Here is a 23,010-nt window from a genome sequence, read left to right as displayed (position 1 = left end):
AAAAATTACATGTCTTGTCCATACTTCTGATAAAACCATCCATATTATAAACAGTTCAAATCCTTTGCAGTTTTTTCACTGCTGTTCATGATCAATTTATCAAGGGTAAAGACATTCATAACTCTCATAAACAAATGACTCTCCAGGTATACATCTAAGCTGTATGAAAAATATAGATGGCGCCAATAACTTTCATACTCAGAAAAGCATCCTAGTAGATTATCACAACTTAACTGATATCAGAACAGGATATATGATGAGTCGTTAGAATATAATTCAAATGCTTCTGTTCAGAAATGCACACAATTTCATATAATGAGACACGTGCATTTTCTAATAAAACTCATACATCACATGGAGAAAACAACCCACCTCTACTTCATGTACATAAAACATCCATCATAACAGCTGGAGAATTCTGCCAAGCAGTGATCTGGGCCATAAGAAGCTTATCAGCTGCTTTCCTCTCCCCTGCAAATACTCTTGGACCCAGTTAAGCAAAAGAAAATAAAGACGGATCGGAAGCCAAGACATGGGTCAGAAAATTATTCTTGATGAGCAAGTATGCGTTTAACAAATGGAAACTAGTGCTATGATAGTGGATACAATTTTAATTTTTCCTTCTAAGCTATAGAAGCATTCAGAGTAGGATCAAAAATTCACAAATATGTGATACTGGCCCTCATCCCCATCTGATAGCGATAGGCAAATAAACCATTCCACTCCAAGGCACTCACTAAGACACTCTGCCATCCGTCAATGTGTCTCAAACCCAGCAGGAATTCTGCCTCTTGCAGAGACAGAACATAGCCCACCAGCTCTCCCAAAGAGGTAAAAGTTTGTTACTAACTTATGGTGCCTTGCTCCTCTGTTTGGTGGTTGTGCCCATCCCAGCCCAGCTTGCTTCACAGCCACCTAGGAACCTGCTGGTGCAGGAAGGGCTGCTCAGCTCAGAGCAACACATCAGAGCAAGTGAACACCTCCCATAGCTCCCAGAGGCTCTCAGAGAGCTGCCTCCTGCTAGGGAATGGTGGCGGAATGAAGGTTTTCGGGATAAAAGAGTGGTGGCCTGGTATACAGCCTCCCATGGCCCACTTCAAATACTACTTTGAGCCAAGTTCAGCTGGCCCTGAATCTCATTCTCTCTCCAGATGGTGATTAGTGCCCACACATTTGTCTCTAGCCATAAGACAGCATGTTCACAGGAAGGCCTGTAGCGAGATGTTAGCGGTTGAAAAGAGGAAAGCCAATCATTGCAGAAGGAGCAGACAGCTGAGAGAACAGCATGAAGCTGTGCTCCATGGTCTGAACAGTGCTGCCTGTACAATTAAGCAGCTTCCAACAAATCTGACCTCTGTTCAACTGACTGCAGAAAGCAGACAAAAAAAGATCCTCCCCAGCAATGACTGCTCTGTTCTGCTACAACAATGCAGAAATCAGATCTACCTTAGAGACTGTTCCACCACTGAAACCTGTTCACCTTTGTACAGCACAGCAGAAGACTTCACAGTGCTTTTGCTCACAATGAACCCAACTGGTAATGTAATTATTAATAGAAGCACCCTGCATGGAGAAATATAATGTATAAAAAGAACTGACCATGGTCAGGATACTGGACTGGCGTGGACAAGGCCAAAGAGTAAGTGAAGGATTATCACTGCTGCTAAATAGCCTGTGCTGGTATCACAGGAAAGGTATTGAGATTACAGATGCAGGTGTTCTGTATTTTGTTTGCACTCTGATCCCATTCATCTTCTGCAATCTCTTTTTTTCCACTTCTAAATTCATCAATCAATTTTTCAACTGCAGTGCAACTTGACATGATGACACCACTTAAAATGTCCCTTATTAGTCCAACAAGTTTTAATTTCAAGTGCAAGAATAATTCAACCTATGCCTCAATACATGTAGCACTGACAGAGAAACTAAAGCATAGGACTTTCTCATCATCCAACATGGAAAATATAGTGCATAGCCTTTTGGGTTTACCATTCTTTCTACAAGCTTTAAGGCCTCTGGTCATGAAAACTACCATGACTGAACTTCAATGAAAAATTAAGTGTAGGAAGTGCAACTTGTAGAGAAGTCCACTTCCTACAAAAGCAAAAAGCAGAATGTAAAAATAGTAAATCCAAGTAAAAATAGTTAACCATACCATCTTCATATTGTAAGTGGAAATCTTTGAAATGCAGTATACTTCCTCTCTCCACTATTGTGCCCTTAGTTCTTGTTTTTTGTTTTTTTGTTTTTTGTTTTTTTTAACTGGAACTGACTGTCAGCCTATTTTTAGCAGGGGTTTGGACCAGGTGAGCTCCAGAGGTCCCCTACAACTCCTACCAATCTGTCATTCTTCAGCCAAGTGCTGCTATCAACTGCTGTGGCTAACTAGAAGAAAACGTCAGCTTGTTTTTATATTAAAAGAAAAAAAGAAAACAACAAAAAATTCACAACCAACAATCTCTTGTTCATCATTTCCATTTTAGTCCATATTGCATCAAAACCATCAGTCACTGAGTGATAAAGAATCAGGAGAAAAGAATTAACAGATGATGACAGCTGCAAAAGCAGACAACAAGAGAAAAAAGAGAAAATAGTAAAGCCATGTTATCCTATGAAGATATTAAAAAAAAATTACAAACTAAAACAAAAACGAAGGAGAGAACTTACGATTCATCAAAAAGGCACCAAGAATGGACCAAGCCAAAATGTTCTAATTCTGCAATTAAATTCCGAAATCAGTGACAGTTTTGAGAATTGGGTAAAAATCAATACTGTATGTATTCAATGACTTTGATTATAAAGACATTTTTAACTATACAGATGATTTTAGATTAAACCAGCATTGGTTTAAACATTGGGACTGGATTCTCATCTGCGTTCAAGTTTTGTTCAAGTTGACAGCAACACAGGTGAAAAATGAGACTTCCTAATGTTTATACTTCCTATACTATACTTTCTTTGTCCTTTTCCCAGAGAACAAGACAGAGCTGCTGATAAGCCCTACCTCCCAGTGTCAGGTATATCCAAAGTTGTCTGGTGTTCTATTTAAGGACTCCACCAGCAAACAGCCCCATGCTACCTGCCATCAATCACTGGAAAACAGCACACAAAGGAAGGACAGCTTAGAAATTTTAAAAGGAAAAGGATACTTGGCAATCTTTAAAGTACTTTATGCCACAACAAAATTTAATATTCTTGCTGTACTTCATATCTAAAAAAAGACAAGTGTCTCAAATAAGGTTAATGCATTTCCTTTAGGAAACCCTTCAAGGACTGGAAAGTTGACTGATAAGCACTGAATATACCATACTTATGAAGTGCATTTGGTACAATATGTGACATATATAGTATGATTCAACAAAGCTGGGCTCGCTCCAGGATCCAGTATCTGTTTCTATGGATTCAGATTTCAGTTTGTGCAGAGTTCATTTCAAAATACAGTTAGTGCTTTTCTGAATAAACAGGTTTGAATTAGGTCCCTAACTCAGCCTTTATAAATTCAACTATAGCACATAATAGGATTATTTACCACTTTTTATGAAGTGACAAGTGTCTGCTACACAAGTATTCGGGGAATTATACAGTTTGAATGCCTTCAGTTAAAAGGCAGCCTCCAGCCTCCATATTTTTGTAAGATCAAAGCTGGTATTCTCTGCTTAGCTCCCATTCAGAAGAAGACGTCAAATCTCAGGCAGAGTTTTTCTGCTCTCAGAATTTAACAGCCACTGATTATCCACTATCACAGTTAAACCTGCTGGAAGCTCTTTGGAAAAATTCTTCTGTAGCATCATTTCCATGTGCTTTCCTCAAAGCACTGTGTAGAATAGCAAGGTAACCCACCTGCTCAGAAGGGAGCCCCAGCCAAGGTTCCCTCATAATTTCCAATTCTTATTGAGCGTGATGGGGATCCCCACAATAATTAAAGCAGCATGATCTGCACAGATTTCTGCAGGGATTCTCTGCATGCACAGATCAAAGAGGAGAGACAGGTGAAGCGTGACCATATGTGTGTAACTACTACCTGGTTTCTACCCCTTTCTCTCCAAGGACTCCAAAACCACAGTACAGCTGTTAGATGGACTAACAGAGGATGTAGAGGAGAAGGAGGAAGGAGAAGGAAACACATTTTGATCTCCAAAATCCATGCACAACCTAGCTGTTTGTTTGTTTTTTTAAACAAGGGTAAGGAGAAGTGATGGTATTCACTGACTAGAACATGTAAACTTTGCTCAGACAAGTCTCTTGGACCAAGAGATGGCAACAAGCCCTGAGGCCACTGAAGCTAGATTCCCACAACCACAGGCACTAACACAGTACAGATGTCATATTCACAACATCTGTTCCACACAGTATTGTAAATCATGGCTTTTAGTAAGGCACACACAAAAATCACAGGAATTTAATGTGCCAGAAGAAGAGGAAAGAGATCGAGGTCCCTGAAATGACACTGGATTATTTAGATAAGACCTCAGGCTGATCCAGTGAGGCTCATGACTCATTCTACAAAATATTGCAAAAATTGAACCAAACAGTCAAAACCACCCCAAAAAATAGCCATTCCATTCTCAAAGCAAATTTCCTGCTGAGCCTAAATAAGGCAATGGCAATCAGTCTAAACAAAAGCATGCCAGAAGCACACCAAGCAGATGCTTGAGTGTTCGGTGGATTCAGGATGTCTATTCACACATATATTCTGACTGTAATTCCTCTCTAATTGCAACCAGTTTAGCTGATTCAGGAGTAAGAAACAGGAAAAAAAAAACAAAAACAAAAAAAACAACAAAACCACAACACAGAACAAATCAGCTTCAAGTTGTTCACTAACTGCAAACATGGTATCATGGGGAAAGAAGGAAAAGCAGCAGGAAAAAGTCCTGGTGGTGCACAGAAAAACTTCATGAAGCCCTGATGCACTGGAGTAACAGAGTATAAATCTACAAAAATAAACAAACAAAAAACAGTCATACAGACTCCTTGCAATGAAGTTAAAGTTTCTCTTTGATAGATATATGGGGAATAAAAAAAAAAACTAAGAAAGTTAGATAATCAAGGACCCATAACATAAATGAAATTTCTTATGTCAGACATGCTTTCTAATCTGAATGTCTGTAAGATGATCAAAGCACATTTAAAACACTTGCCTTCACCATATTATTCAGAAGGCCATTCTCAACTGGCTCCGTCATGCATCTTTTCAATATTTTTTTAGGATTCTGTCCAGAGTCATAATTGTAATTATTTTATAAGTTTGTTTTGCTAATAAATATTTTATCATTTTTAAATGCCTTGAAACTTGAAATCTGTCTCAATTCCATTTGCAAAAGCACAGAGAAGAAATAAAATAGACTAGTGCAAGTTAGACAAAATTAATTCCATCTTGGGGCCTTGGTAGCAAAATAAACCAAAGACGGCTGAATCTTCAGATTAAACAGTCATTACAGCTCCCCACAGCTCATATATTATTCTCTCTAAAAAAAAACACAAGTTCCTGAAAATTCCTAATGTATTTGCAAATAGAACAAAATGTATTGATGTCATTTCACGTAGTCATATTAGTACTGAATATAGTATATTGATTTTAATTTCTTGAAAAACATACAGTAAATGGATTTTTCTAATCATACATCACAGATACGTACTACGCACAACAACTTTAGAAATCAATGAAAAATCAACTGTAGTCTGATCTATATGTAGTAAAGGTTGTGACATATTAAAAAAATGATAGTCCTGCCTTCATAGATTGCATTAGACAGATACATAAAATATGTTTTTTGGTATAAAGTGGTACAGCATCAAAATAGGTTAAAATTAATCTATTTTAATGCTGCTCCTGAAAATAAAGGCCTTTAGCTCCCCTGCCTGCACATTCCCTCCACTGGCAACAGAGAAGTAACGTTGGGATTGGAAAACTGAACTGGCTGATAAACAGTTCAGAAGGAAGGAAAAAATCCAAACCTAAACAGTAACACAGCGATTAATTTTGGTTAAATACGCCCCCTGATCCAGCTGAGCACACAAGTCCTACTCCCAGTACAGACATCTCTTTCAGTGACTGCATGAACCTAGGCTAGTATAAACATGTAAGAAAAATCAGGTTTACAATGCTGGATGGAAAAAAAATGTTTATCCATGTAAGCCAGACTAATTATTACACTGTTTGGAATGCAACCTCTACCAGTTTACCCAGCACTAGGCTATGCAAGGATTGATGAAATTTGTATCAGGACAGAAAAAAACCAAACCTGTATTAAAGTCAGGCATTAGTAACAACGTACTCGTCAGCCCTCAAGCCAGTATTTAACACTTGATTTGCAAAACAGATGCTGCTTTACACCAAGAAGAGAGACTCAGATACATCATCTAGCTGCAGTAAGGACAAGACACTAACATTCTGGGGCTGGCTTTCCCACCCTCCCCTTGAAGCTTTTCTTCATTTTGTCATTAAAACCTCTCTCATTTTCAAGTGACATAAGTACATAAGTTTTATATGGCTGCAGCCATACACTTATGGAGGTTGTTCTGGCCATGTTCATTGCAGAAATACAATGCTACTTTGCTCACTTCAAAGGTAATTCCATGTATGATTGCAGTTGCAGCATCCACACACAAATTTCAAGCATTTTACAATATTGTGGCTGCAGAAATTTTTATGAACAATTTGCCTGTACCTGTGACCGGTAAACATTTCTTTCATTGTGATTATTTTTCATCTACCATAGAGTAATTCTTCTCAACTGCTTATCTAACAGAAGAGAATATTTCTTTTCTTGGAAGCGGCTGATTCCAGTTACTGTCAAGGTCAAAGTTGAAAAACTAAAGAGATACTGAAGCAATATGACCATTTCTCTCCCACACAAGCTGATTATCCTTCATTTACCATCAGGCTCCTGTGAAATCAACCCACAAAAACACTGAGATCTTTCTGCCTTAGATCAATTCCATGGAACATGGGTGTCAAAGTCACTATCTCATTAATAAAAAATAATCTATTCTAGCCCTTGGAATACTAGAAGTCGTATTTACATTCCTATTTTTCAGCATTTCAGCTTTCTTATTTCATTAAAATATCATGCAAGAGAATAATAAAAAACCCCTTATTTCCCCTGTGAAATTATGTCCATTAATCCAAGCTCTTGCAACATGGCCTGTAAGTTTTGAGCCTAGAGACCTCATTCTTGCTAAGAGCATGGTAGCTGAGAACACGCACTGGTCAGCATTGAACAATGTTAACTGTACATAGTAGTGTAAAGAATTAAGGAAAAAGATAAAAATTCTGAGGAGAGTCAGACTGTCAATATCCACATCTGTTTAATAGTCCCAATGTAAAGAAAAGGTGCAGTGTTAATGGTGACTGTCACATTTCCCCAGCCTCCCTGTGTGTAAATATTGGCAAATTTCTGAAATTAACTACTCAAGGAACTGTCTGTGGGCCCTTTGCTCTTCTTTCCTGCTCTTTTTATTTATTTATTTTTTTATTAAGGAAGCAAAATATGCCTGTATCAATTTCTGTTGCAACTCCAGATGAGTCAGTGAAATTACACCAGGGATTAATTTGCCTAACTGTGTCTGACAATGTTTTGAACAGAGTTTTCTGAACTGCTCAGATAAACTTTTGCAGTTTTGGGGGCCTAAAAGTATATGATTTTAGGTGTTGTGACCATAGGATGCTGCAACTGGCTAAAAAGTGAGGTAGAGTTAATTAAGTTGGGGATAGGACATTAAATTTAATCTTCAACTAAAGAACTCTCTCTCTCTTGGCTACAGAAATCAGAGCTCATTCACCAAGAAAAACAAGGCCTTCCATTTTGCAAAAGCTTTTTTGCAGTTGTATTAGATAATGGGTTGTCCTCAATTCCCCTAAGATAAACAATTAGAAATATTTCAGAACTTTAAATAATTAACAGACATGAAGCAAGCAGCAATTCAAGTATGCCAACTGTGAAACACAAGGGACAGATGGAGAACTGAGATTTCAGGTGGAGATTTGTCTATGGAAATATTAGAAATACCTGCAATTCATAAACCTGAAACCAGAATCATGAAGGGACGGATAAAAATACAAAGAGGGAATGTTATATGCAAAAGTGTTTTTTTGTTCTTGTTTTGCTTTGGTTTTTTTTTTGCAGTATGAAATACATATTTTAACTTGCAAACTGCATTGACATGCAAGAAACAGCATTCCTATAAAAACCACCCAGGTGAATTATGTTAGTATTTCTAGCATATAGCACAGTGACAAAATGAACAGTGATTCCCACAAGTGCTGGCGTACAGAAGAATGCCTAGCCTCAGGGTTGATGTGTTAGGCCCTTTCAGTGCTAAGTGACAGTAATGTGTAAGAGTCACATTCTCATATCCATTAGGATAAAAATGCCAGAAATAAATCAACTGATTTGAAAACCTTTTTTATAATAGGAAAACAGCACAGTGAGGTCCTGGAAATGGAGTTTGAAGTTGCACTTAGGAAGCTGAAAAGTGACGAATAAGCCAGTAAAATAATTTCTAAAAGGTAAAAAGAGAAAAATCCACTGCCTAGACAATCAGATGGTGACCTGTATGTTTTGCAATGCTTTTCCATTATGCCATGTTAATAAAGTTCATTTTGCATTCTCACAACAGTCTTTTTCAGTACATATCTTTTCAAAGATAAGAGAGACTTGTGCATGAACTATTCTTCTTAAAGCATTTAACGTGCCAATTAAAACAGTATGAATAACAGAACATTTTGTAACTCAAAGTGACTGAAATTCCAAATCACTGCGTGACTTTAAATTCTGATTCTCTGGTTCTTGCTTTTTTTCCCCCCCCTAAACTATTCTTCCTTCTTTTCTGCAATCCTTTCCTGCTCTAAATTTAATTTAAAACCAGTCTGCCAACCTTCTGTATCATATCAATTGTCAATAAGGTTTTTCTTACTGCAGATCAGTGTGTCAGATGAAACCCTTCAAGAAAAAAAATGTCTCTTGGTATTTAGAAGAGTACTAAATATATGTGGCCATGTGACAAGCATGCAGTATTTTAGAGGCATCAAAGACTATTTTGTTGATTCTTACATAATTATCAGCCTTAAAACAGTAAATTCTCAATTGCTGACAATACACTATTCATCACTCTCAGTCCCATAACCCAGTGGATTGTAGATGAACTGTAATAAAAAAGAGTATAGAATCCAATCATGAGATGAATGAATTAGGACCTTTCACCATAGAATGTGTGGAATAAACTCAGCAAGCACTTACCGGGACAAAAAGTATTCTCTTGTTCTTTGGGAAGAAAGGCCTAATAAAGGTTTATCTGAAGCAGTAAAGATGATCTACCTAGATGCTCAAGTCTTCCAGAGCATTTTATGATAGAAGACATCTGTAAAGACTGAAAGGAGGACATTACCACAATTCCCTGCTGAGGATATTAATGAGATAAGTAAAATAATAAAATAAAACCAGAATCAACTATGCTACTACAATTACAAATATACTTCAATCCTTGAAGCAGGAATTAATTCCAATATTTTTCCTTAATATATTAAAAATAGGAAGCCAGACTTTGCAATTAATCTATTTCCATAGTTCAGCATAACATGCTACATCTGCCTATTATCTGTCATCTTTTTTCCTCCTATTGACTGTGGAAACTATTTTTTCTTCTCTTTTCTGAATAATGCTGCCATCCTATTACACCTTTCTTACTGTCATCCATAACTGCATCCTTCCACCTGCCTTTATAGTTCTATGCTTCCTATAATGTCTCCAATTCTTGAATCGAATGCAGCATCTCTCAGCATCTCTAGCTACAGAAAGCACTCTCATTGATCATATTTCCCATTCTTTCTGCCTCTCTGGTTACCACCTCAGTGCCAGGTATCTGTAGTGAGGCCAGAGCCTCTCTTCAAATTGCCAGCTTTACCAGCATCGTAAGCCACTCTGGTAAAGACCATGATTCATTTCTGACCTTTAGAATAGGCGTTGAGGAAGAAACCATGGCAATTATAGTCCCATTGCTACATTTCAAGAATTGTATTTAATTTAAGAAATGAAAATGGGGGAAGCATATTTGTTTTTAATCTCAAATTAATTCTTACCTTAATAGTTTGCAAAATGGCCTTCTTGGAACTCATAGCCTGGCTCTGCACCAAACCATACAATAATGAATACCAGAGGGTTTGAGTAACAAAGTAAAACTGAGAAAAGGCAAAAATTGTTGAAGTCCTCTGTACAAATATTAACAGGACTGAAATGTAACAAGTATACAGACACCAAAGAAAACCTACAAACAGAATAAGAAATGACTTGCTAACCTTTACTCTGAGTCTTATTTTTGTTTCTGTCTTTCTGAAAGAAGTCCATACTACAGCTCCATTCTGCACTCTGTTTGTGTGGGAAGAGAGAGACGAGTTCCTGTCATCGACAAGAAATGCCACTGCAATACCAGAACAAGAATAGCTGAATATTCATCATACTACAGGATACAGATCCATATATCTAGACAGATCATTACTGAAAACAGTGAATCAACCTTCAAAATGTGTTGAGTGTAAGTGTTCAGAATGCAAGGGCTCAACACTGATCATTTAAACTATCCTTGCTAACAAAACTGTGAGCAATGCAAATGTGGAGCTTGTCCTGCCAATGATTTGCCTGAGTCGTGATTCCTCCCATCTGGGGGTAGGTACCTTCCACATACAACAAAAACAAGCGTCACACCAGTCACGCAGTGTGACTATAAATCTGGTGGAAACTATTAGGCCATATGAATGGTGAATTATTTAACAGTGGTAAGCTGAATTTTATCATCTCTTGGTTTCATTTATTGCTTCTCAGTAAAGAGAAGTTGGCTGTCATTTAAGGCTCTTCAAAGGAGCAAGAATAAATGCTGAAATGCTATTGCCTTCTGCCTCTTGCTAGGATTAACAGCAAAAGGCAGCAGCCATCAACTGTCCAATAATTCAGGAAGAATTGCTGAAGGGTCCATAAAGTACTAAGAATTTCAATTAAAGGCTAAAGAAAATTTTCTCCAATATCCAAACTCCTCCAAAACTGAACTCACTACTACACTTGCAGTTTTCACTGTGTGAAGATGAAAGTCAGTATACCACGTGTCAAATGTCATGTAAACTACTAGCATATTCTGGAAAGTATATTCTGGAAAGCACTCAGTGATACTGTTGCGATGCGTACAGTATAAAAAATAACATGCAATATCATATACTTTCAAATAAATGCTAAGCAAGTAAAAGCTTGCATGAAGAGGATTTTCTTGGTTTTTTTTTTCTTTTTCTTTTTTTTTCCCCGAAAGAAGCAATAAATGATAAAAACAAATGAGATTGAAATGAACTAGCATTTTCTAGCAGGGAGAGTTGCCTTTTTCCTTAATCTAGAGTTACATAGGTCACTGTTCAGTAAAGAGCAACTTCTGGTAGAAGTGTTAAGCACCAGTAAGTTCCTGTAAGAGATTGATGCACTAATCTCCACCCTTTTCTGTCCACACAGGAATAATGAGGCAGTGATTGGGGGGAAATTAATTCCATATTCACCAATAATGGTTTTCAGAACATGGGTACCAAGAAAACATTTAATAGCATGAATGTAGACTTAGATATGTTAGCTTGGGACAGCACATACCGGTATGAAATAACTTTATATGCAAAAGGCCTGTTTTTTGTTGAGTTTCTTTGATAGCATATAGTAAGACTTCTCTGGAGAAAGACTGTCTACAAGCAATGACCATGCATACTTCGCAACTACTTGAATTCACAGAATATTTATAGAGATGTAAACAAAAAACAAAAAACAAAACAAAACAAAAAAAACAATATTAGAGAGAACGTCAAATTAGCAAAGTCACATCAGTGTAAATGGTTTCCAAGCCTGATAAAAAGATAACATCTAAATTAAGCAACTTTATTGGTGAATCTGAAAAGAGTGCAAGCAAAAATTGATACTCAAAAGATCTTAAATGATCCCTTAGTGAAGTTGCAGCAAGATACCTTGTCTCTTTAGATATCTGTAAAAGTAAAAATCATAAAAGATCTGAAGCTAGCATTTCAAATGATAACTAAATCTACGAGTAACTGTCAATGCTTAGAAATAAATTCACACACACACACACAAAAAAGAAACAACAAGAAGCCCACCAAGACATACAACAGAAGCTAGCTGTAAAGCTGTTTTGCAGGGATTCAAAGACCAACTGTAAGAAAGAGATATTGAGTTTTCTAGAAGATCTTAGTAGATGAGGGTTTGAAAACTTAATGAGGAAGGAATTAACTGATGAATGAAAATTAAAAATTATTAGCAAACAAATAATTAGTCATCAAGCTAGATTCCCCCAGATGATTTTCTTTCTAAAAGCAGGTCAAACTGAAAACATGCAGAACTCTGCAACAGTTTAAGAGATGAAAGATTTCTCCTCAGCGGAAAAGCCTTACACAAAAAAGCATTCACCCAGTGGATTGCACTGTGCGTGGTTATTAGACAAACTCATCAGTCAAAGAAAATCAAACTACCACCCCAGTGGGAGCACTGGGGCAGGGGCAGCTCAGAATCCAGACAAGAAAAAAGCAAAAGGTCCCAGTGAGGTTTCCCTGACCCTGGCCTAGCCATCTTCTCCTCTGCAGAAGAAAGAAAAGGGTCAGAAAGGAAGGAGGCCTCAGCAAAGGGCAGGTACACAACAGCAGCTGCTCATCACAAACAACTCATAAGATTAACCCCCACTCAGAGACCTGCACCAATTTGGGACTGGATCTGAGGCCAGCCAGGAACAGGGGGACAAAACATTAAATCTCATGCTTGCTTGAAGTTTTAGCCTAGCGCTAAAATAACAGTAAATTGGTCCTAATTACGTGTAGACAAGTAATAATTGCATCCAGCCAAGCCCAAGGGACATACATGTTTCTAAAACTAAGGAACATAAAATAGCACAAAGGTAAATATTTTTTCCTGATTATGGTAACAGCCAATAAATCTAAATGGCTTTCATAAATATCTTTTTGTTGTGAAAACAAAGTGGAGTTCTAAACATGAATCAAATATAGTCGCAGTTGTCATTGCTTCTTTGTTTAGTCATCTCTCCCAGCCTTACAATAATACTCTTTTGAGTTTTCTAAATAAACACTTTTATTTGCTTTTACCCATCATTGGCTTTGCAAGTTTTGCCTTTACAAGGCAATGACTGATCATAATCATCTTACAGACAAGGTCATCCCATAATCGGGCTTCTGAAAGAGGAAGAAGCTGGTACATTCCTTCTAGAAAACCATTGGTACCAATGCACTAACTCAACTAGCTGCAGAGAAAGAGCTTGTTCTCCCAGGAGCTCCACTGGCTGCTGAGAGCCAGGGAAGAACCCAAGGCAGTTGCAAGGCTACCTGGACTGGAGCTCAGGGGGCACTGGCCAACAGTTCAATGCACTACTGAGTGGTGATTGTAAGCAGCATTCCTCAAAAGCCAGTATGGGGCTGACACAGACTAACGCCTTCAGCAACAACCTGGACAACAGACAGGGTGTGCCTTCAGGTGACAGCAACCTGGAGGCAGTTTTTTACATGCAGGAAGGCTACAGTCTTTAGAAGGGCCCCAGACACAGGTCCCTCCCTATTAACAACATGTTTGATAAAATTCTTTGCAGATAGGTCCCATGACAAGATGTTTTCGCTGGCCCCTGCTGGTATAATTTCTTTCCTATACACCCTGAACCTGTGGACATTAATCCTTGTAACATAATTAAAAAAAAAATTCTTCAGCCACAGTAGGTAAAGAAGCTAGAGATACAGTTGCCAGGGACAAAATCCTAAACCGTTTCACAGCAGAGATAAAGTTTCAGGTAGAAGGAAGAGAAGAAAACCGTATCACAGACAGCATTAATCCAGTAGGACATTCCCCTGGAACAGGTTGAGCACTAGAAATTCCAGACCTGGGCATAATTTCAGAAAGTGGAGGAGTTAAGTGCAATGAATGGGCAGGTCCTTAGTTCTGACTTCTTGCTGGCAGCAAAAAAGGAATCAAAAGACAGTGCTTCTCAAATCCAAAAAATCACAGGAACGCATGAAGGATTACAACATTTACACTGCCAAGGCCAGCAGATGAAACAAGTCCCATCCATTTCAGTGGTAAAACATTTTAAAGGACAGATAAAGTTTCTCCCTGCACAGCCTCAACTGCCAATGGCTAGCTTTACACAGGTTCCCTCAATCCCCCTAATCCCATTTATCATTCTATTCTCTTTGAGAAAATCAGCTTGGAAACAATTAGTCTGTTCACAAAGAACTTAGAAAAATATCAGACTCTCTGTACAATAATAAACAGTATCTCTCGTTTCAATGAGGCCACCATATCCTTATAATCCATTAATGCCAAGGTAATAATTGCCAAAAAACTTTTTTTTTCCAGTTGGCAACATCGAAGAAGAAAGCCAGACAATGGAAGGGGTAGTTTCACAACAAAACCCGTGAATTAATTTTATAATTTACCAGAATCAAGTTGTTGAAAGCTCCAGTTTACTGTTTCAATCATGAGCTGGTTAAACAATTAAACCAGACTCAATAGCAGATGCTGAAAACGCACACCAGCCACCACACACAAATCCAGACCAACAGCTGCTGCCTGCCTTATTTATCTATGGGGATCACTACCACTCTCTACATGCTTCTCTCCTTGGGTCACACTTCTCTGCATCCATCAAGCCAGAAACATCTCAAACCTGATAAACCTAACTACAACAAGCAAGCTCTCAACACCACATTTCTGTCCTAGATTTAACATAAACAGCAACAGACAAAGTACAGCTGACCCAAGAGACTTCTAATAGCCACTCTGGTTAGCAGAAACATTAAAACACATTAGCTTAGCCAAAGATGGAAGCATTGCTGGTATTTAATTCATCAAAACAATTCTCAAATACGATAGTTGAATGGCTGGGTTAAGTGTGTTGTCAATGCTCTCAAGCTGACAAAAGGAACCAGCTGAAGCCTTGAGCTGATGTTTTTTATTGTTACAAGGGAAAAAAATCTAGATGCCATGGGAGACAAACTATCACAACAACAAAGGGACTAAGAAGTTCAGATGGTAAAAATCTTTGCAGGTGTCTTTTGGCTATTGTTCAGAATGACCCAACAAATTCAGCACAGAAACCAAAATAAATCCATAAATTTACCCAATAATCCATGCAGTGGGTACATTAGAAACTGAGAGGTATCACAGGAAAACAATGTTACTGAATGAGGAAATATGCAGAAAACATTAAAGTCATCTCATGCCAAACTGAGCAGACAATGCAATTCTGCATTCATTTAAGGTATATGTACACCAGGTCACAGTTCCTGGTGAGGCCCAGAAAATGATGAAGACAATAATAATTTAGATTTTACCATGCATACTGACAGACTGCCTTCACTGTGACTCCAGCAATTAGATCAATTCTACCATTCTCAAATCCTACACAAATCAAAGAGAAAGTTCGAACACCTTTAAAAGGGTTGAAAGGTAAAAGCTACCCTTCCAAATTTCTCTGGATGCTCTCCACAGTGGTTCCTTGGACTTGGTGCTTGGATATGGAACAGAAACAGGATCAAGGGAAAACATGTTCAGTAGGGCCAGCAGGGAAAGCTTCCAGCTTCAAAAGAGAAACCTGGACTTTGTACAGATCCCATAGCCACTCAGTAAGCATACACTATATCTTTGTTTTCGGGTCCTGTGATAAGATTATGAACACTGCAAACACTAACAGATCAAACTGGAGTACAAATTATTTCCTGTCTGATCTTTAAGCTTAGGACTTCCCTTAGAAAGCAAAGCTTCACGTGAGCTTGATCACAGAGGCAATGGAGATGCATTCTAGGTCATTTCAAACAAAACTGCTCTCCTGAATGGATCTTACGATAACTTTACAGAGAGTTACATTGTTATTTTTTTATTACTGCCTGGAAAGGAAAGGGAGATGTTTTATTTATTTTTCTTACGGGAAACTCTGTCTGGTCTGTATTCTAGTTTAATTTTAAATCATCATCACAAAGTAGACTGCTGCATCTCCATATGAATCAGCAATGAAGCCAGTCATTGTTGGAAGAAGTTGAAGTCTGAGAAAAAGCACTGAAAATGAATAAAGGATTCAGCATTCTCAGTACACATTAGGGAAATACATAGAAGCTGTCCAGCAATTTTCTTTCCATAAAGACATGACCAAAATTACACGAATGCCTTCCTTAAGTTGATTGGCTCACTCTACGAGAAGCAAATTCAGCAACAACGACAACAAAAGGCACAGATTACAATTTACAGGAAGAAGTTTTGTTCCCAGAATTGAGATAAACAACACGGTAGTCATGCTTACAAAAGGACATAGTGATTTGCAGTTTGAAACAAGTCCCTAAGACATATTGAAGTTGATTTTTTCTTTTTTCTTTTTTCATAATCCTTTTTAAAATCCCTGCCTAGAATATTCTCACACTGTTGCAGAAATGTGTGAAAGCAGAGATTGTTAAAAATCACACTGAGCAAGTACTTGTAATCAGTACTGAAGACTTCATTCTTGGGGTAGTTCTCAAGCACCTTACAAGCCAGCACTCTCCTTCTGCATGCCACTATTCTACAAAAATTCTTGTTGCTGTGATGATCAGTGAAAGACTCTAAAGTTCTACCAGCCTGAGAGCAGACACTTCTTACAGATCACTATTATTCTAAAAAAGCTGTCAATTTCCCACGTATCACTTAATATCTGAAGCAATTTAATTGCTGTAGACAGATAAACTGAGCCCCCTTCTTGAAGTACTCAGTGGTTTTCACAACAAAGGGAGGAAATCCATACAGTCGCTTTATTGTATTTCTTTTCCCCATAGCAAATCCTTACTACCTGATAGTAGAAATGACATGATCACTCTTTATGGAGAGAGGAGTAGCCTTTGACATTGGCTGGGCACAGAGGAGACAGTAGCTCTGCTCCACTGAACAGATGCCACGTGATCTTTTCCTTGGTTTCTTTCATAGCACACTTCTTTTTGGTGAGGAGTAAGGAAGAGAGAGAAAAGGAGTGAAAATTTGTTCTTCAGGAGCAAAACACAGGACCAATTACGTCAACTATGTTCACAAGTGCACCACATACTCAATTCTCCTCAAGTAATCTAAACAAGTTGCACAGATACAATATTTTAACTAACAGGGACAATATGGCAATCTGAATTTAACTATTAGAATGACTATCTATATGCTTCTCTGGTATATGTCAAGACAAAGCACAGACTTAATTTCAGCACACAGAAAGATCACCAGGCAGTGACACCCACAAACAATTGTATGAAACCAGGTGAACTCCACAATTCCTTTGCTTGGTGCAGTATCCATTGTAAACAAACCCTTCCCAAGAATGCCAGCGGTATCTCAGCTTGTATCAGGAATGGTGTGGTGAGCAAGACTAGGGAAGTACTCCTGCCCTTGTACTCAGCACTGGTGAGGCCTCACCTCAAGTACTGTGTTCAGCTTTGGGCACCTCAATACAGAAAGGACATCGAGGTGCTGGAGCAGGTCTAAAGAAGGGCAACAAGGCTTGTGAGGGGCTTGGAGAATATGCCCTATGAGAAGAGACTGAAAGAACTGGGGCTATTTAGTCTGGAGAAAAGGAGGCTGAGTGGAGCCTCCTTATTGCTCTCTTCAAATACCTGACAGGTGCTTACAGCAAGAGCGGAGTTGGTCTCTTCTCACTGGTGACAGGGCGAGGGGAAATGGCCTCAAGTTGTGCCAGGGGAGGTTTAGTTGGATATCAGGAAAAACCTCTTTACAGAATGGGTTGTTAAGCACTGGAATAGGCTCCCCATGGAGGTGGTTGAGTCACCATCCCTGCATGTGTTTAAAAACTGTTTGGATGTGGCACTCAGAGAATGATTTAGCAGAGGGTTGTTAGAGTTAGGGTAGTATGAGCTTTTAGGCTCGATGAGCTTTAAGGTCTTTTCCAACCTGAGCAATTCTATGTTTCTATGATGATATGATCTGATATTCCAGAAGTTGTCTGTATTTGAATTACAAAAACAACTGGCACAGCAAGTGCCCGCTTTGGCATAATTTACCCTCAGGTTCCTCAGTAATGGCCCTCCGTGGGTTGAGGGCCATGAATGTAGAAAGAATCTATGTCCATAGGTGAATAGTAAAAATATCATTTGAATAAAACATTTTCCACGCTAATCTATTTAGTTCAGGTATATGTAAGGAATGACCAGCCTGCTCAACCAGAGAATACCAGACATCTCCCCATTAAAAGCAATTTCTCAAATTGCACCACTCTTTGACAGAACTAAGTGACAACTGGTTAGCAGTCTGACACGTTCCACTGTACCAATGCCATTCAAGTAGAGCAGATTTTTTTCTTACACTGAGCTCATGCCAGGCATTTGTTCACCTCCATTTAACGTCATAAGTAATTTAGATAAACTACTCAGTGCTGGTTGTAAATTGAATGTATACCTAGTTCTCAACTACCTGTGTTACATTTGCCGTGTATCTTTCAATATTACAGGAGAATAATCTGCTAATACATCGCTGACTGACTGCATGTGAAAAAAAGACAAAAATCCACAAGTATCATCTATCATCTAGGTATGATTTCTCCCTGCATAAAGCTAACAGAATCAAAAGCTGCTATTGACACTGAGCCAGCTGAAAATATGAACAGCAGCAAAGGACATAAATGCAGATAAATGTTCTTTTTCCGTGCTCAGAAGAGCTCCATATGATCTTGCTCCTAAATCCTTTCATTGATTACACTGTCTAGTTGAAGCCAGCATTTCAGCGGAAGCTAAATCTTTCCTGTTGCAAGTCAGGCTAGCTCTCCCCTTCCCCAGCCCCATCACCTTGCAACAAGAGTGCTTATTCCATTACCAATATGGAACCTACATCCAAGCACACACTCTGCACTAAAATAGCAATGGCTACAACTTGTACCTATGCTTGCACATGTGGCTACTCATAACTCACACACTTAACTTTTAAAAGCAGTATACTGATCACTTGATCACTATCTCCTTCTAGAGCTAGATTAGCTGCTATTTTAAGGTTTAGCTGTACAATCACATCTCCTGATACAGTGAAATTATCATTTAGTCTTCTTTTACTCGTACTTTGTACAGGTAAGAAAAGTATTTGCTAGGCTTCATTTTCTTTAAAATTACTGAGGTTTCGCTGGCACAGTAGTTAAGATACATCTTCTAAGAGAGCAACAGTACCATTGGGAGGATTTAAACTTAACTTGTGATTAGAAAAATATTCCTCTATCCTTGTAGTCATTTTTAAGTGGAGAGAAGTGCAACCACATCAAGTGCAAATGTAGAACCTTCCTCTGCATTGCTTGTTACTGTGGAAAGAACTGATGAAAACTTTTAGAAGCAGAAACGCTTATTAGAGCTCTCAGCTGTAGACACTGTAATGTTCATGGTTATAAAACAAACTTTTCTGAAGTCAATGTCAGTATTTCATTTATTTCTATGACATGGAACTGACTTCCCATGTCTGCACCAGAGCAGCAACATATCTGTTGAGTACTGCTGAAGGAATATGGCAGAGATGTAGGTGTGCAATGCTCTTTCTTAACAGTCACTTGAAATGAATTTGAAGAGACAGCATTACCAATCAGCTGGCTCTACTACAAACAAGGATTTATTCAATGTGCAGTTTCTGCAAAGTAGCATGCACTACAATAAACAGACAACTGATCCAAAACAAAAGGACCACAGAATTAGGGAGAGGGCACTGCCTATCCTCTGGAATCTGTCTCACCGGTCTGGAAAGAAAAGTGATTTTAATATTCATTTAAAAGTACTATAAAAGCAATTAAATCTCGTTCACTTTGGTGCTTGCCAGTGTCAGTTCTTCCCTCTGCAGACAGCAGCACTTCAGCCTGCAACATTCAAGGTCATACAGTATCCAACCTACAAACATATCGGCACAAAGAAAGTAGTAGATGTCAACAATAGTGACATCTATCTGAAACAGTGCACCTTTTTATTTATTATGTCATATTAATTAGCGATTTCAAATCCAAATGATTTTTCAATCTGCTGCAATGCAAAACAAAGCTTATAAACTAATTTCTCAGTTAGGGAAAAATTACTCTCATCAGTGAGTTGCTTAGACATTTGATACAAACTGCTTTTTATAAAAAAAGAATACAAGACATACAAATGAAAAAAAGTCTGCTTTGAACAGAGAACGTGTGCTTACACAGCATTCTGGAATCTGGACAGAACACAGCCATCTTTGCATTAGAGCATCTGCCACAGCTGAATTCCAGCTGGTTGCTACATAGTCACTTTCTTGAGTAGCCACAGTTTTAATGTAAATTTATGTACATTTTAATGTAAATGTTTTAATGTACATTCAGTACTTCCTTGTACCCTACTTCAGGTGCACATGGAGATAAAAGTAAATCTATCTCAATCCTTCTTCAGTCTTTTTGACACTGTGAGATCAGGGACAGTATGAATTCAGATCAACGATAAGCAATTGCTCTTGAGGTGCTGCAAAACAATTTCAATAATTACAGCTCACAGAAGCTAGTAAATTTATCCTATCTCTTTTCAGTGCCCTTGATAAACTTCAACTACTGTTTTCACTTTAAATAGCTTTCATTACATATATCTATTTTTTTCAATTTATTAAGTCAAATTGTGTATTTAAAAATAAGTAAACACCTATCTTGAAACGACTGCACCTTGAAACTAAAAAAAACAGCAGACAGTTAATCCCTGACTCAATATCCCACTGCTCTTCAGTACAACAGCAAAAAAAAATTACTTCTATTTTGACTTTCATGCTCCATAAATTAAATTATCATTTAGGATCAGAGGTCACTAGACATCAGGAGATTTTTGCACGTACAGTTTGTATGATTCCTAAGCTATTTCAAAAGACTTCACTGCCCAGGAAGTTTGAGATGAAAATTAATTTTTTTTTTAAACGAGGATGAAAATTTCACTTTGAAGCGTTGGAGATACCAAGTGCATGAAAAGCGCTTTCCACCTTTAACTGGACAAGACACAATCCCTCTCAGTCTCCAACAAGGGAGGTTACACACTTTGTTATTTAGAAGTTTGGGTGCAATACTCATAGGGACTTCCGTGTCACACAACTCACTAATGGCTTGTAGTTTGAGGAGATAATTCCTTCAGCACATCCCAAAGCACCGAAAGAAAAAAAGGCAGCAAAATAGCAACTAGATGGAAAATACTGAATATTGCAAGAGGAATTTCAAATTCATATGATGAGGTTTGTGTTCGTAAAAAACTACAGCTGGCAACTTGCCTGATTTTCTCGGTTTTATCCCCATCCTCTCTCACTGCCTTGAAGCTTTGGCTCTTTTCCTACCTGCTCTACAAACTAATCCTAAACGCCAATGATATTTGATGCCCAAACTGCAGTCACCAGGGATTGGATATAAATTCAGATTCAAAATCCAACTCAAAATAGTAAAAAAAAATAAATAATAATCTTCCAGAAAACTCAGAAACAACTCAGTGTATTTCAATCTCCTTCCTAACACCACTCGTCTCATCTTCACACACATTTATGAATGTCTATTGTTAGTCCCCAATTAATACCATATTAAGCAGAAGTCCCACACAATCCAGGTTGCACACCGAAGAGCATCAGTCTGCATTTTCCATACAACATTCGGACAGTTAATTTAAACACTGAGATAACTAGAGACAGAAAGGTCCTGACTGTAAGGATACTCAGAAATACCACAGACAGGAGAAGAACAGGCCAAGATTTAGCTTACTACTATTTCATTAGCAAAGTCCCCACCTAGATTTGTGTTTTAAACAAGACACATGCAAGGTCTTTAAGAAACTGACTACGAACACTGTCTTTTTCCAACTCTAACAGACACAAGGTCACTATGAGGGGCTGGGAAAAAAGAGCAGAACACTTCCTTTTAAGCAAGAAAAATGCCATGCAGGAAACCAGTTAACCACTAAGGATTTTCCTGTAGTGGTATCTTTGTTCCATACACGTGTTCTTCAATTAGTCTTTTCTAGATAGACAATTCACTATACAAGCAATGTGAAGGCTTTGTTTCCTCGATACTTGGTCAAATAAACATGCCTGCATCTGTAAAGCAGCTATAATTGAAAATGTCACGTAATTAAAATGTTCGAACGGTGGCACAAAGGTGCCAGGTTGAATACAGAGGATACTACAGTTTATTCCGCCTTACTAATTAACCACGACAAGTAGATTAAGGAATGATTGTCATATCAGAATATGGTACTCCCTACTAATAATTTAACTATCCAAAGCTACATTTGAAGTTATAAGACAAATAGTTTAGCAATTTCTATGCTTACAGACATATTTCCCCGCAGACAGACCAGATTACTTTCAAAACATCAAACAATTAGCAAAATTAAGAAAGAGAAGATCAAATGGATCAAATAAATTGAGTATTTAGTAGAGGACAAATGAATAGTTTCTCTTATTTGTCATTTTGAGTTTGGGCTGGACAGTTCAGCTATTTGGTTTGGTATATTACTTTTCCATCAAATAAATCTTCAAGGATTTTTTCTGTCATTAAATTTCCAACACCCATTTCTCAACTTTTTCCTCTCTATGACTACAATTTCTCATAGAAGAAATCAGTAGCGAGATCCATAATAACAGAACAAAGCTTTACAGACTCATTCTTACTGAAAATTAGGACTTCACATCTTAGGATAAATGAAAGTAGTTGTTTGAAGACTACTTTCTAGAAATACTTTAAATTTGTGCATATAGCATCTGCCCTGATTTAAAGCCACTCAAATTATGGTACTTTAAATGAGGAATGTCATTTACAATGGTATACTTTTTAAGTTGAAAAAACATTATTTATTTCTGATGTGCACACTCTTCCCCAACCATAGCGTCACTTTGTTGTTAATAGCTACTACAAGCACGATTCCATACAAATCCCAGGCCCAAGTATTGTGCTAAAATAATAGCTAGGCACAGGCAAGTTTGTCTAAGAAACAGTATCATATTGTTCATTACCTTT

General features: G+C 37.9%; 1 long non-coding RNA gene across 2 annotated transcripts in view; it reads right to left on the bottom strand.

Annotated features, from left to right (window-relative positions):
* LOC104910546 overlaps positions 1-23,010 on the bottom strand; it is a 195,746-nt gene that overhangs the window by 86,794 nt on the left and 85,942 nt on the right. Inside the window, exons 3-5 of one of the 2 annotated variants that reach the window (XR_004159486.1) lie at positions 10,298-10,367; positions 10,082-10,126; positions 9,249-9,372 (exon numbers count right to left, since the gene is read on the bottom strand). The exons of the other annotated variant lie outside the window; for it this stretch is intronic. This is a non-coding gene — a long non-coding RNA (uncharacterized LOC104910546). Of the gene's footprint in view, positions 1-9,248; positions 9,373-10,081; positions 10,127-10,297; positions 10,368-23,010 lie in introns of those variants that run through there. 2 annotated transcript variants of the gene reach the window in all.

This window comes from Meleagris gallopavo, chromosome 4, assembly GCF_000146605.3.
Source record: "Meleagris gallopavo isolate NT-WF06-2002-E0010 breed Aviagen turkey brand Nicholas breeding stock chromosome 4, Turkey_5.1, whole genome shotgun sequence".
NCBI classification, from domain to species: domain Eukaryota; kingdom Metazoa; phylum Chordata; class Aves; order Galliformes; family Phasianidae; genus Meleagris; species Meleagris gallopavo.
The sequence above is the reverse complement of the archived record's forward strand: the minus strand, read 5'-3'. Positions and strand labels throughout refer to the sequence as shown.